We start from the raw sequence: 14,147 nt of genomic DNA on the forward strand, positions 1-14,147 counted from the left end.
ACCCTAAGGACATCAACATGTACGGCCTCCATTTTCAAACATAACTCTTGAGTGATTAAAAAGGGGAAATGGGGGCTGGAAAGATGGCTCAGCAGTTAAGAAAACTTGCTACTCTTTCAAACTAGAGTTTGGTTCCCAGAACTACATGGGGTGACTCACAACCATCTGTAATTCCAGATCTAGGAGATAAGAACCCTTTTTCTGGATTCCACGGGCACCTGCACACATATGTACATACAAACACATATGCATGAACATAAATAGAAAATATTTTTAAAAGAAAAAGAGAACATTGATTACTACTTAGAAATAAATAAAATTAAAAATTTTAAAGAATTAAAAAAATATAAAATATGCCTGGAGAGCTGGCTCAGGCATCCAGATGGTTAGTAGCACATGGTGCTCTTCTTAGTCCAGTTCTTAGCAACCACATCAGGAGACTCACAGCTGCCGGTAACTTCAGCTCCAGGGGCATCTGACTCCTCTGGCTTCTGCAAGAACCTGCACTTGGGTGCACAGATCTATACACACAATGCACGAATTAAAAGTAACAAAAATGAATCTTAATAAAAAAAGAAATGATGCAAAGAAAAAGCCAAAAATTAAATAGAGTTGAAATAGTGAACAGTTAATACTAAAAGTCTTCCTGTGTTTCCAGGGGATCTAATGCCCTCTGAGGGTATTGCATACCTGTGGTACACATAAGTGCATACAGACAAAACATTGATATACATAAGATAAAAATAAATAAATCTTAAAAAAAGTCTTTCTGTGTTATCTGAATTTTTACAGTATGCATTCATTACTATGATGGGAAGCAATATTAGCATATAAAATCAGTTTTGCCATCCTGTCAGTAACGGGGCGGTTTTAAGGATATGTTGCCAATCTTTTTAACCCCTATAAGAAATTGATGATCAGTACAAGTAAATCTGATTAAAAATGGTAGAGAACATTTTCTTGGTTTAATGACAATTCCTTTTTAATTTATAATATATCCACATGTTCCATATTTATAAATATTAGTTAGGGTTTCTATTGCTGTTAAGAGAAACCATGGCCACAGCAAGCCTTATAAAAGAAAACTTCTGGCTGAAGTGGTGGCTTAGAGTTTTAGAGGTTTAGTCCATTACCATTGTGAGGAAAGGAAAGCATTGTAGCATGTAGGCAGACCTGATGCTGGAGAAGGAGCTGCTACATGTTGATTGGCAGGCAACAGGAGGTAGACTGTGACATTGGGAGTAGACTAAGCCTAGGAGAGCTCAAAGCCTGCTCCCACAAAGTTATACTGCCTCCAACAAGGCCACACCTACTTCAAGAAGTCTATACCTCCCAATAGTGCCACTCTCTAAGAGCTTCTGGGGGCCATTTATATTCAAACTACCGCATTAAACTCCCTGGCTTCCATAAGTCTATAACAATGTCATAATACAAAATGCATTTAGTCCAACTTCAAAAGTCCCCATAACCTATCACAGTCTCAATAACATTTAGAAATCCAAAGTTCAAAGTCTCTACTGAGATTCACAAAATCTTCTGACTGTAATCCCCTATAAAATCAAAATCAAAAAGCAGATCATATACTTCCAACATATAATAGTACAGGATATATATTACCATTCCAAAATTCAGGGAAGGGTGCATATAGAGGAAATTTTGGAGCACAGCAGGACTGAAAACAAGCTGGGCAAATTCCAAACTCTGCATCCCCATGTGTGATATCAAAACCCTCTACAGATCTCGAACTCCTTTCAACTTTGTTGAATGCAACACACTTCTTTCTCTTGGGATGTTTTCACTCCCTGTTAGCAGTTTCCTCAGCAGTATCCTATGACTCTGGCACTGCTAACATCTTGGGGTCTCCAAGGCAATCCAGGGTTCAATTTCACAGTTTCATGCACTGGCCTCTTTATGAGGCCTCCATTAAGGAGCAACCCAGACACATGCCTGGCTTCAGAGGCTTTCTTTAGATGCAGAGGCAAATTCCACAGCCCCTTTCTCCTATCCTTAACTCTAAAGCCAGAATCACATGACCAAAGCCGCCAAGTTCTGCTGCTTACTGGAACTGAAACATGGATGCTTGCTCTATTATATCTTCACCAGATTTCTGGTTTTGATGGTAACCTTCACTGATTAAGCTTGGCTGTCCTGAAACTTTCTCTGTAAACCAGGCTGGCCTTGAACTCAGAGATCTGCCAGCCTCTGCCTTCCCAGTGCTGGGATTAAAGGTGTGTGCCGCCACACAGGCCTCTAAGCTTTGCTTTGGTTCCTTTTGACAAGTTGGAAATTTAGCTAACCCAAAGTACCAAAGCCCAAATTCCTCCAAACCAAAACTTGATCAAAATCCAGGCAATGGTGGAGAAGATAACCTAAACACCCTTCCTCTAAAATGAGATTGATAACTACTTTTTATGCCATCCTAGAGCCCTCATCCAGTGGCTGATGGAAGCAGAGGCAGACACCCACAGATATACACTGAACTGAGCTCTGGAACCTAGTTGGAAAGAGGGAGGAATGAAGATTGAAGGGGTCAGTACCAGGCTGGTGAAACCCATGGAAAAAGCTGGCCTGAACAAGGGGGAGCACATCGACCCCAGATGCTGTCTGGGAGGCCAGTACAGGACTGATCCAGACCCCTGAACATGGATGTCAATGAGGAGGCCTCTGCACTCCAGGGGGCCCCTGGTAGTGGATTAGTATTTTTCCCTGGTGTAAGAAGGGACTTTAAGAGCCCATCCCACGTGAAGGGAGGCACTCTTGCTCTGGACACATGGGGAAGGGCCTAGGCCCAGCCCAGGATGATGTGATGGATTTTGCGGAGCCCGGAGCCCCCATTGAGGGCCCTACCCTGCCTGGGGAGTGGTGGGTTGATGGGGTGGAGGGTAGGTGAGAGTCGGGGAGGAGGGATGGAGGGGAGGGGAGGGAGGTGGAGAAGGGATTGACATGTGAAACAAGCTTGTTCCTAATTTGAACTAATAAAAAAAAAATTAAAAAAACAACTTGGTAAAGCCTATTATAGTCATACCTCATTCCCAATACCAACTTCTGTCTTAGTTAGGGTTTCTATTGCTGTGAGGAGATACCATGACCACATCAACTCTTATAAAGGAAAATATTTAATTAGAGTGGCTCACTTACAGTTTCAGAGGTCTAGTCCATTATCATTATGGCAGGGAGCCCAGCAGCATGCAAGCAGACATGGGCTGGAGAAGTAGCTGAAAGTTAGACATCTTGCTAGCAACAGGAAGTCAACTGGAGACACTGGAAGGTATCCTGAGCATAGGAAACTTCAAAGCCTGTACCCTCAGGGACATACTTCCTCCAACAAGGCCATACCTACTTCAGCAGGGCCACAACTCCCAATAGTGCCACTCCCAATGAGTTTATGAGGGCAATTACATTCCAACTGCCACAATCTTGTTTATGTTTGTTATTTGATATCTATAGAACCTACAGTATATAAATATACTATATTTGTACACAGCTTGGTCATATATGTTACTGCTTTTTTTTTTTTTTTTTTTTTTTTTTTGCTTTTCTAAGACAGGGTTCTCTATGTACCCCTTGCTGACCTTGAACTCGATGATATGCCTGCCTCTGCCTCCTCAGTGCTAGGATTAAAGACATGCACCAACACCATCTATCTGCCTTGGTCATACACACACACACACACACACACACACACACACACACACACACACACACGTGACCATGTGAGAGGTCAGAAAGAGGTGGTACACATGATACCATCTAGAATAACTCAAGTTGAATGTCTTTGTATGTAGACTTATTTATAACAGCTTATGCAACAGCCAAGAAAGTTAAATTTTATATTTTAGAAAATAGGTGGACTTTTGAGGCTATAAAATTAATATGAGTAGTCACTTTTTTCATGTTGTTGGATATTGAAACCAAGATCTTACATACAGTCAGCATGTACTTGACCATTAATCTAGATCCAAACACCTTGCATGTTTATCAGTGAATTAACTAGTTAATTAAAGTGCATATTTATACATGGGTTATAGAAAAAAATCTATAGAAAAGTACTAAAATTAATTAGTTTTCTGAGTTAACATAATCTAATCATGCATAGCAACAAGGTTTTAGGTATATACACTAAAACATTTTATCCAGAAATGTAAAGTATTCAAAGCCCAGTTGGGTCTTAGGACATTTTTTTTTAATTTTTATAATTGTAATAAGACCAATTTTAAATTAGAAACAAGCTTCTTTTATATGTCAATCCCAGTTCCCTCTCTCTCCCCTCCTCCCCTGCCCTCCCTTATCCCAAACCCTTTCTGCTCCCCAAGGAGGGTGAGGCCTTTCATAGGGGTCTTCCGTCTATCTTACCTTTTGGAGTAGAGCCTAGACCATCCCCTTTGTGTCTAGGCTGAGAGAGTGTCCCTCTATGTGTAGTGGGCTCCCAAAGTCCATTGGTGTACTAGGGATAAATACTGATCCAACTACCAGAGGCCCCATAGATTGCCCAGACCTCCAAACTGACATCTCCTTCAGAGGATCTGAACAGTCCTAAGCTGGTTTCCCAGCTATCAGTCTGAGGGATCCTAAGTCATTTTAAATGGATATGCATTAACAACTCTTTTAAACTGCATTCTTTCTACCTAAGAAAGCAAATTTAATGAAAGGAATTTTCTCCATTCATTCAATTATTTATTTATCATTCATCCTATAAATATTCATTGAGCTCCCTGCTTTAAACTACTGTAGGAAAAGCAGAGATATAAAACAGGGGCTAGAGTACTGTTATAATACTCTTGGTCATTTACCAAGTCAGGCTATCCAAAGGAACAAATAAGGTTAATTACAAAAAAATAAGCCCTCTCAATAATGCTACTTCTAATAACCCAGTTAAACAGCAATGTCGCCTTGTTAGAGTTCATTATACTACAAAGGACCTGGCAAGTGAGAAACTCTGAGATCATATTTAATAAAGGAAAATGAGACACAGTGTTTTTCTTCTCAACTTCATATTCACTTAGTGGACATACATCATTTTTTCATTGGGTGTGGAGTCTTGAGAAACATTAGAGTGAGCTCATTTTATGAAGCAGAAGGACCATCATACAGAAAATGGCTAAATCACTCTCAGTTTAAGATTTCACTATTTATTTACTTATTTATTTATTTATTTTTGCCTCGGGCTTTGGGGATATTAAGGCCATGTTGTAAATCCTGGTCACTGCTTTTTCTAAAAAGCAAAATGAGAGTTTATTAGCATCTCAGTGGTTGCCTCAATAATGACAAAACAGTTGCTCATTACCGCTCATTAGCTTCATATTAGATTCACTTGCAATGGCAATACATCTTCTATTCATACCCAATTGCAAAACAACAGATATGATTTGACACCTGCTGTACAACAGAATTCATTAGACTGTGATAATACAAATAGAACTGCAGACTCTGGACTTATATTTGCTTCTGTGATGACTGCATAGAAAAGACCTCTGAAATTATCGAGGCTAGGAGAAGACAAATATGCACAGCAGATGAGCAAGGCTTTCAAGCACTGGATTCTTCATTTTTCTATTTATAAAAGTGTTCTGTCTACACAATATAATATTTTAATAGGTCACGGTGATGACCAAAATTATGAAATACTTCTTACAGAAAAGTGAAATACCAAAGAAGCATACCAAATAAAAAAGAAACCCAATATAATTTTAAACCCAAAGATAAACTGAATTATTTTTAATACATTTCATATTTGTTCACATATTTGTGCCTTAATCCATGGTGAATAATCAGGTCTCAAAGGGAACTTAATCATTCCTCTGATATTCAATTATGTTGGTTTACTTGAACTCCTTTCGGATCCTGCCACATGTTACCATATATAATAAAAGAAGAAACTTCCAATAGTATCCTTTTGTTTAGTTTTATGTATTTAAATCACCCAAATACATCATAAAAATTAAAAATGAAACAACTGTTTCTATCCTGAAATTCTTTAGATAAGAAATTCAATGTTTTTAACTTATAAATTATGACTCATATATAATTTTTTGTTTCTTTGGGGGTTTTTTGGTGTTTGGTTGTTTGGATGTTGGCTGGTTTTTTGGGGGGGGTCAGAGCATTATTGTTCATTGAAAATTCAAACATAACCAGAAATGCTGTATTTTTTTCTCAATATTCTAACCTAAAAAACAAATTCCCAAATCAATTGTCTGGACAGCACTCTTTCTCCTTATTAAACACTATAGTATTGTTTATCCTATGGATTTTAGCTATAATTGTAAGTCAGGATGAATAAAGGCAATGGAGAGCTGTATATCTTACTGAGCAAAATAATGCTACCTAGAAAAATGTTTAAATCTAACTGGTTTAATTGTGTTACGAAGTTCTTTTAAATTGCATTCTTAGTGTTATTTACCTTTGCTCTATTTGGCACAGACACACAGCTTTCTTTTTTTCCATTTTTTTATTTGAATTAGAAACAAGATTGTTTTACATGTCAATTCCAGTTCCCTCTCCCTCCCCTCCTGCCCTGCCCACCCACAACTAAAACCCTACCTATCACATACACTTTCTGCTCCCCAGAGAGGGTGAGGCCTTCCATGGGGGTCTTCAGAATCTGTCATATCCTTTGGGATAGGGCCTAGGCCCACCCCTATGTGTCTAGACTCAGGGAATAACCCTCTATGTGGAATGGGCTCCTAAGGTCCATTCCTATGCTAGGGATAAGTACTGATCCACTACAAGAGACCCCATAGATTTCTGAGGTCTCTTCACTGACACCCACGTTCATGGGGTCTGGATCAGTCCCATGCTGATTTCCCAGCTATCAGTCTGGGGACCAAGAGTTCCCCCTTTTTCAGGTCAGCTCTTTCTGTGGTTTTCTCCAGCCATGTCTAGACCCCTTTGCTCATCACTCCTCCTTCTCTGCAACTGGATTCCATTTCAGTTCAGGACACACAGCTTTCTTAAATCAAGCTACTATCCTTTATACATAGTCAGTCCTCATTCAGGGTACTTCCATAGAATCAGCATTTGGTCCTTACCCAGAATCCTACATTTAAAAATTAGTTCTCAAAAAAATTAGTTCTCCTTTTTACTTACTACACCACACACACACACACACACACACACACACACACACACACACACATACACACACCACTTCCTGACCCATCAAATATACATAAAGTTGTCCCAATTCCAACACCATTAATTCTTGAATCCACAACATTAATTACTGAAGCCATAGGAGAATTAAGTCACTCTGTATGTATAACCTGAAGATATGAAAGTATTTTTGTGACCCCCCCCCCTCTCTCTCTCTCTCTCTCTCTCTCTCTCTCTCTCTCTCTCTCTCTCTGTGTGTGTGTGTGTGTGTGTGTGTGTGTGTGTGTGTGTGTGTATTTTAAGGTTTAGTTGTGAGTAGTTCAATAGTAGTTCATCTATTTATATCAAGACTTGCAAACAGATGCCTTATCAAAAGGTTTGTGTTAAAATGGAGTTGAATATAGCATTATAACAGGGAAATTGCAGAAGGATTAAATGGTATGACAGGGTAGAGGAGGGATTATGGATAATTAACACCAAACAAAACCTTTTTGAAAAGCCAGTTAGAAACTTACTGCTGTAGAAACTTCCTAAAATATATACATAAAAGAAATTTAAATAGAGTTACCATATAACAATGCTCAAACTAGATATTATATGCTACCAAGCCAAACCTATTATTGGGAATGGACTATATCTTTTAAAATAATTGATTATATTGGTTACTTTCCATAATCTGATGGTAAGATCCTTTTGCTGAACACCCCACTATTTATGTCCTCAAATATGGATTGCTCATGCTCATACCCAATAACAAGCTTCACCCCTACTGAGAGGTGTTCATAATGCAGGAAAGTTATACACACTACTGGAGGAGAAAAGTAATCATCACCCTCACTCAGCTACAAATCCTACAAACTAGAATAATGACCTAGCTGTGAAATGTACTCACTGATGCAATAATGGCACAAATGTCATGGGAGTAAGTAACCTGTTTCTTTTGTTTTGTTTTTCAGCTGGACTAAGGTTCACTCCACAAGATAGAGCCTATACCTGACACTGTTAATGAGGCCAAGAATCTGGGATTAGATAGGTGATAGGCCCTAAGAGAAAACCTACTACTTTATTCTAGTAAAGGAACATAGCAACAAATTGACTCCTATGACAAATTGCTATATCCATAGATCAGTGAATCACTCAACACTCATCAGAGAAGCTTCTTCTCAAAATAGATGATAATTAACTTAGAGACCCAAAACTGGACAATGTGCAGAGTGAGAGACTTTGGAGTACTCAGCCTTTAAAGGGCTGTGTTTATCACCCTCCTCCCATCAAGGATCAGGGATATATTAGGAAGAGAAGGCAGAAAGATTACAAGAGCCAGTGGGGATAGATGACTCCAAGGAAACAGCACTTCCCGGTCACAATAGGGCTGGTGCACAAATGAATTCACAGAAATTGTTACAACATGCACAAGACCTGTATAGGTACAAACAGAGAAAGTGGACACAAAACTCCACCACTAGCTAAGAAGCTATGTACAATTGACAGCTGCAAGGAGAAGGAAAACCAGTTTTTTTAATGAAGTTACCCTAACATATCAACCACACTCCAGGGTAGGCTCTATGCTCAGGAGGACACAAAATGAACTCTGTGGGGCCAGGGGTTTTGGTTTATTTGGTTGGTTTAGATGCAAACACTAATTTTTTGTGTTTTTAGGAAACTATGCTTATATTATCACTGGAGATAGTGATAATTCCTGGAGATAAATGCTTCAATATAATGCAGTGCTTCTAAATTTGTAGGTATTTAATATGATAACTTCAGAACTCACAAAGCAATATGTTAAAAGAGAATAACATATAATTCCTCAACAATTCTACTAGATTCTTAACAAACCTATTTCTACATATTATATTTCATGACAAAAAATTAGGGGGAAACAAGTTTAAGGCCCATATGTTTTCTGTTTTTAATACACTAACTTTTGCTTTAATCCATACTGGCTTATAAATAAATATTGTTTTTTATGCATCAGTTTTTAATTTTTTTGTCTTTCTAACATTGAGTGACTTAAGGGTATTATTTTACTCATAAACCTCCTAGTAGCCATTGTTGCTGGCTCAGCTCCTGCTATCTTGACTTTCAGTGAAAGAAAAGCTCTGTTCCCACTATCTTTTTTTGTGTGAGCTATTCTGTCTATCTGGAATGCTATCTCCCAACTCTAGATTGTCAAGTCCAATAGAAACTCAGGATAGATAGCTAACTGTAGTGACTTTTAGTATATCAAAGCACACTCTGCCCACCAAGCTCACTCAGTACCTGTGACCTCTCTCTGTTCTTCTCATCCCTGACCCCTATCCTAAACCTCTCCATCCCAGGGACTTTGCTTCTTTTCCCCTGGCTTCTAATTCCTATTAAAAACCTGCCAATTTGTTAGTGCATTCTCTTGGTTCTCATGCTTTCTCTCCTCTCTCTTCTCTTACTATCTCACCCACCCACCAAGACCCAGTTGAGTCTGCTGACCATGTTCTGTCTATCTCTTTCTCTCCTTTGTCCAAACCCTTCCTCTATCTGTACTCTTCCTCATATCTATAATAAAATCCTTCTCCTCAACCATACCTTGGAGTGTTCATGTCCTCATTTCATCCACAGGTAATATTAAATTCATTCATTTAACTCCTTGGAGATTTATCAGTGGGGCTCTCAACTCAATAGGAGTCAGAGAGAGTCTTCTAAGAAAAAATAAGATGTGGCTATAACAGCACTGCACTTGGAATATGTATACCAGAATAACTGAGTGATTTAAGAAAGGAAGAGTTTTTAAAGTTGAAATGGGGACAAGTGCACCAGATATCTTGAAACAGTAGTCCTAGATAGATGGGCCACAATTAAAATGTAGATATTTACTGAGAGCCTGTCCCTGCAAAAGTGTGTTCTGAATGAGATTGTGGGGGCTTTGGACAAGGTTATTGTTTGTTGTGGTTGTTACTGTCCAGCATGAAAATCATTCCTTCCATCCCTCTTACCTTGAGCTAGGGATGTAATTCAATTGGAAATGTGTTCGGCTGACATACATGAGAGCCTGTGGTTTAACCCTAGCACTATATAAAAATTGGACATATAAGTGTTCATGGTCCAAGTATGGGGTTGGGAGTGGATGTAGGGGGTTCAGAGGCCCAAGGTCATACTCAGATGCATATTGAATTCCAGAACAGCCAGGTCTACAAAAGACTTTGTCTAAAAATGAAAAACAACTTCAGGCTTTATTTGCCTTTCTGTTATGGTTAAAACAAGTCACAATGTTTTTATTTGACCATCTATCCGAGACCTTCCTTGACCATTCCATGCAGAGTTGCAATATGAGTGCCTCCCTCCTTGTCACTTCTGGTTGGCCTTATGTACTCTATTTTTTATATGCTTTTGCACTTTCCTCTTCAATCATATTACATGGTTTGTTTACATATGATGCTAATTATCTAAACATGAACTTCAAAGTTTCTTATTTTGTTATATTAGTTTGAGCTTTCTTTCTCACTTGCAAAAATATATGCACCTGACATGCACCCTTTATGTTCTATTAGTATATTTTTTCTGGAAAAATAAATTTTTAGTTTGTTCTTTTAAACACTTATTGTCAACTGAGGTTTTCCATGGTGTCCACTGCCCTGCTTCTGTAGTTCCTATAAGGCAGTTTACCAACAGCATAATTTAATCTGGCCTTTCACCCAGAGATTTGAATTTCACAGTATATTCATTTCACGTTAACCATAGACACTTCCAAGATAGAGTACAAATTTGTACGAATACTTAAGGATATAAGCAAGAAACAATACAGGTGCCACATTTCATTCTGGAAAACTGCACCCTTTAATCAAAGCATTCAAAAACATCTCTTTTCTCCCAGAGTCATTTGGGCTGAGAAACCAAGTGAATTCTGAACACTGGCTATAAGAACTACTTTCTCAGAGAATCATTTTACTCTGTGATGTACCATTTTCACACTCAGTTACACAGAGAGAATATATTTGTGTTATCATAGTCTATTCTTCAGGAAGCCGTACCCATAAATCTAAAAATTGCAGGTTGATTTACAGAAAGCAATCCAGACCAACCATGTCTGTCCTGCTAAAGGGCTTTATGAAGGAGGCTCTCTCCACTGTCTTCCCTTATAAACATCATTGGCATGATTTACAAGGCAGTATGTCTAAGAGGTCAGTGTCCCTGAGTTGAATTGAAGTAAGTCACAGTTGGTTTGTTCCATGGCACAGTAAATCTGTTTATTTATTTTAAAACATACATGTATACTATATCACAAAATATGTAAAAAAACCGACATCTAAAAGGCACACAATAAATACAGGATATAGACTTTAAATAATATTTCATCTTACATATTAAGACAAAATCTTTTTAGGATGTAAAATATTGCTTATAAAATTTGTAATGATAAAATTGTCTTTACTGTAACAATTGAATATATCTCATTTGAATATGCCCTCACTGATTTCAAAACAGTGGTTTATGAAAACAGAATTTTCTGTCCCAAACAAAAGCACAGAAGCTTATGTTAATTATAAACTGTTTGGCCTATTGCTCAGTCTTACTGCTAACTAGCTCTCACAACACAAATTAACCTATACTTCTTATCTATGTTTAGCCACGTGGCTTGGTACCTTTTCTTAATAAGGTATTCTCATCTTGGTTCCTCTGTGTTTGGCTGGTAACTGCTTCTCTGCCTTTCATCTTCCCAGAATTCTCCTAGTCTGGTAGCCTGCCTATACTTCCTACCTGGCTACTGGCCAATCAATGTTTTATTAAACCAATATGAGTGACAAATCTTTACAGGGTACAAGAGCATTATTCTACAGCATTTCCCCCTGCCTCCTTTGTTTAGCTTTTTCATGACCATTATCCATAACAACTTGTAACCAACAAGCTAAAAAAAAAAAAGAAAAAAAAGACAAATACTCATAATCCATTTGGGGGGAATGTGGGCCTAGTTTTCTAGGCTACTCCCTGTTGATTGGTAACATTGGTAATCATATGGGGATCCAAAGAAGATGTAGGATTATGGTCAAGTCCTGACTGGACTATTCTGTGAGGCTGGATCATTTCAGCCAGCAGCCTTGAAGCTGTTCTGGATGCAAAACTAAGAAGAAACTTCAACAGAGGTGCTCTGAAATGTTGGATAATCTGAGCCATCCATTCCCATTGGAGAATTTTCAGGGGATCTTCCTCAATCAAACCTTATTTTTCCAAATTTTTCCTTATTATTCCCCAATGGAATCCACAGGCTCTTATTTCCTATGGAAACAAAAGCAAAACCTATCTTTTGACTTAAATTTTGAAGTGAAGGAATTTTATATATATATATATATATAATATATGTAATATATATATATATGTATATATACATACATATATATATATACATGTGTGTTGGATTAATCCAGCAGTATTTATAATCAAATGTCTTTTAGCAGCTGCTTCTTCTTCCTCAGCTCTCAAACAATACAAAGATAACACAGTAACATACTGAAAGACCCCCGAAGAGGTACTTTTGTAGAGGGAGACTCACACCCAGGAATCAGCGAGGCCACGAACTGGATGTAAAAACAAGAGGCTTTATTGGAGACGCGGGTACCCGGGGCGACTTAGCTTTTCTGAGGCCAAGCGCGCCGAGCCAAGGGAAAGGGGTCCTTATATAGGGAAAAAGGCGCAAGCTAGGAGCAGGGATTCTATTTGATGGTTCAAATGAGGCACAGAGCCATTCCAGATCAGCATATTCTCAAGGTCTGGTGTCTGGTACAACAGACTTGATTCCTCCCTCCGCGCCCAGGTGGCTGACCTTGGGGGCGGAGACCTTGGGACGGAGTGTTTCTCAACGGGGGGGGCGTGGGGGCGAGGGGTGCCCTTTCCCTGCTCGGCCCCAGCCCCGGCGCGGTGCCAGGGCAGCCCCGCCTGGGTGAACCGGCTTGGGAGGGAAAACGGCAGCCGGGGGAAGTGGAGGCCGGCGGGGGCAGGGACAGCAGGATAAAGGGGAAGCAGGGCGGCTCTGCGGCAGCTCGCCCGCGCTGCACTCTCCAGCCCCTGGCGGTATCCTGGCTCTGCCCTGCTCCAGAGAGAACACCCAGCATCAGCATAGGCGGGGGGAGACAGAGAGGCAGTGGGCCTTTCATTCCCCCATTTCTCTTGTGACTGAATGGAATCTTTCATTCAGAGGTCTCTGGTTAAGTCTTTCTATAAGCTTAGCCATGCTGTCTCTAACTATTCCTGTATGGTCTGTATAAAAGCAGCATTCTTCCTTGAGGGCAGCACATAGCCCCCATTCCTGTAAAAATAATAAATCTAATCCTCGTCTGTTCTGCAGGACTACCTCAGAGAGTGATGTTAAGGATTTCTCAAGTGCACTGACTGACTCTTTTAGGACCTGGATATCTGTGTACATGGCTTGCTGTAGAAGTTTAAAATGATTAATTCCCTGTAAGGCAATGGTTCCGGTCCCTATGCCGCCTGCTATGCCCCCCACTGTTATCCCTCCTAATAATAGGGCCACGGTAAAGGATATTGGCTCCCTCTTATATCGGGTTGATTTCCCTAGTACGCTGTAAACATATTCAGGTTGGTGGTATGTGACTTTGGGCCAAAGTTACAAAAGTCAATGGTGGTGTTGAGAACAGTGGTAGAGACACAGGGAGTCAACCCAGTACTGCAAGCCCAATAAGTTCCATAAGGGGCAACAAGGTATCGGCTGTCCTGAGATAATGGCTCTGTTTGGTTACATAACTCTTGATATGAGGGATGAACCCTGCCTATGCATAGCCCCTTTCCTGAGACCTCAGACAATGTGAGCTTGTGCTGCATGGCAGTTTCACAACTGGTAGGCGCTGAGGTCTGGTGACGCCGGACCCAGACAGTGTCCCCGATCTGGTAGGAATAGGGAATGGTAGGATGGTCCCTCTGGTCTTTATAAGTTTTTTTAAAAGGTGTGAGCCCATATGGCCTAGGGGTATGCTAGGGGGAGTAGGAGGACCCAGTCTCTAGTGTCCCCATCAGGGAGTGATAGGTACTGGCATCCCCACGCAAGGGAGTTCCCTTTGACTTAGCATCTCAAC

Source organism: Cricetulus griseus, assembly GCF_003668045.3.
Source record: "Cricetulus griseus strain 17A/GY chromosome 1 unlocalized genomic scaffold, alternate assembly CriGri-PICRH-1.0 chr1_1, whole genome shotgun sequence".
Classification (NCBI taxonomy): domain Eukaryota; kingdom Metazoa; phylum Chordata; class Mammalia; order Rodentia; family Cricetidae; genus Cricetulus; species Cricetulus griseus.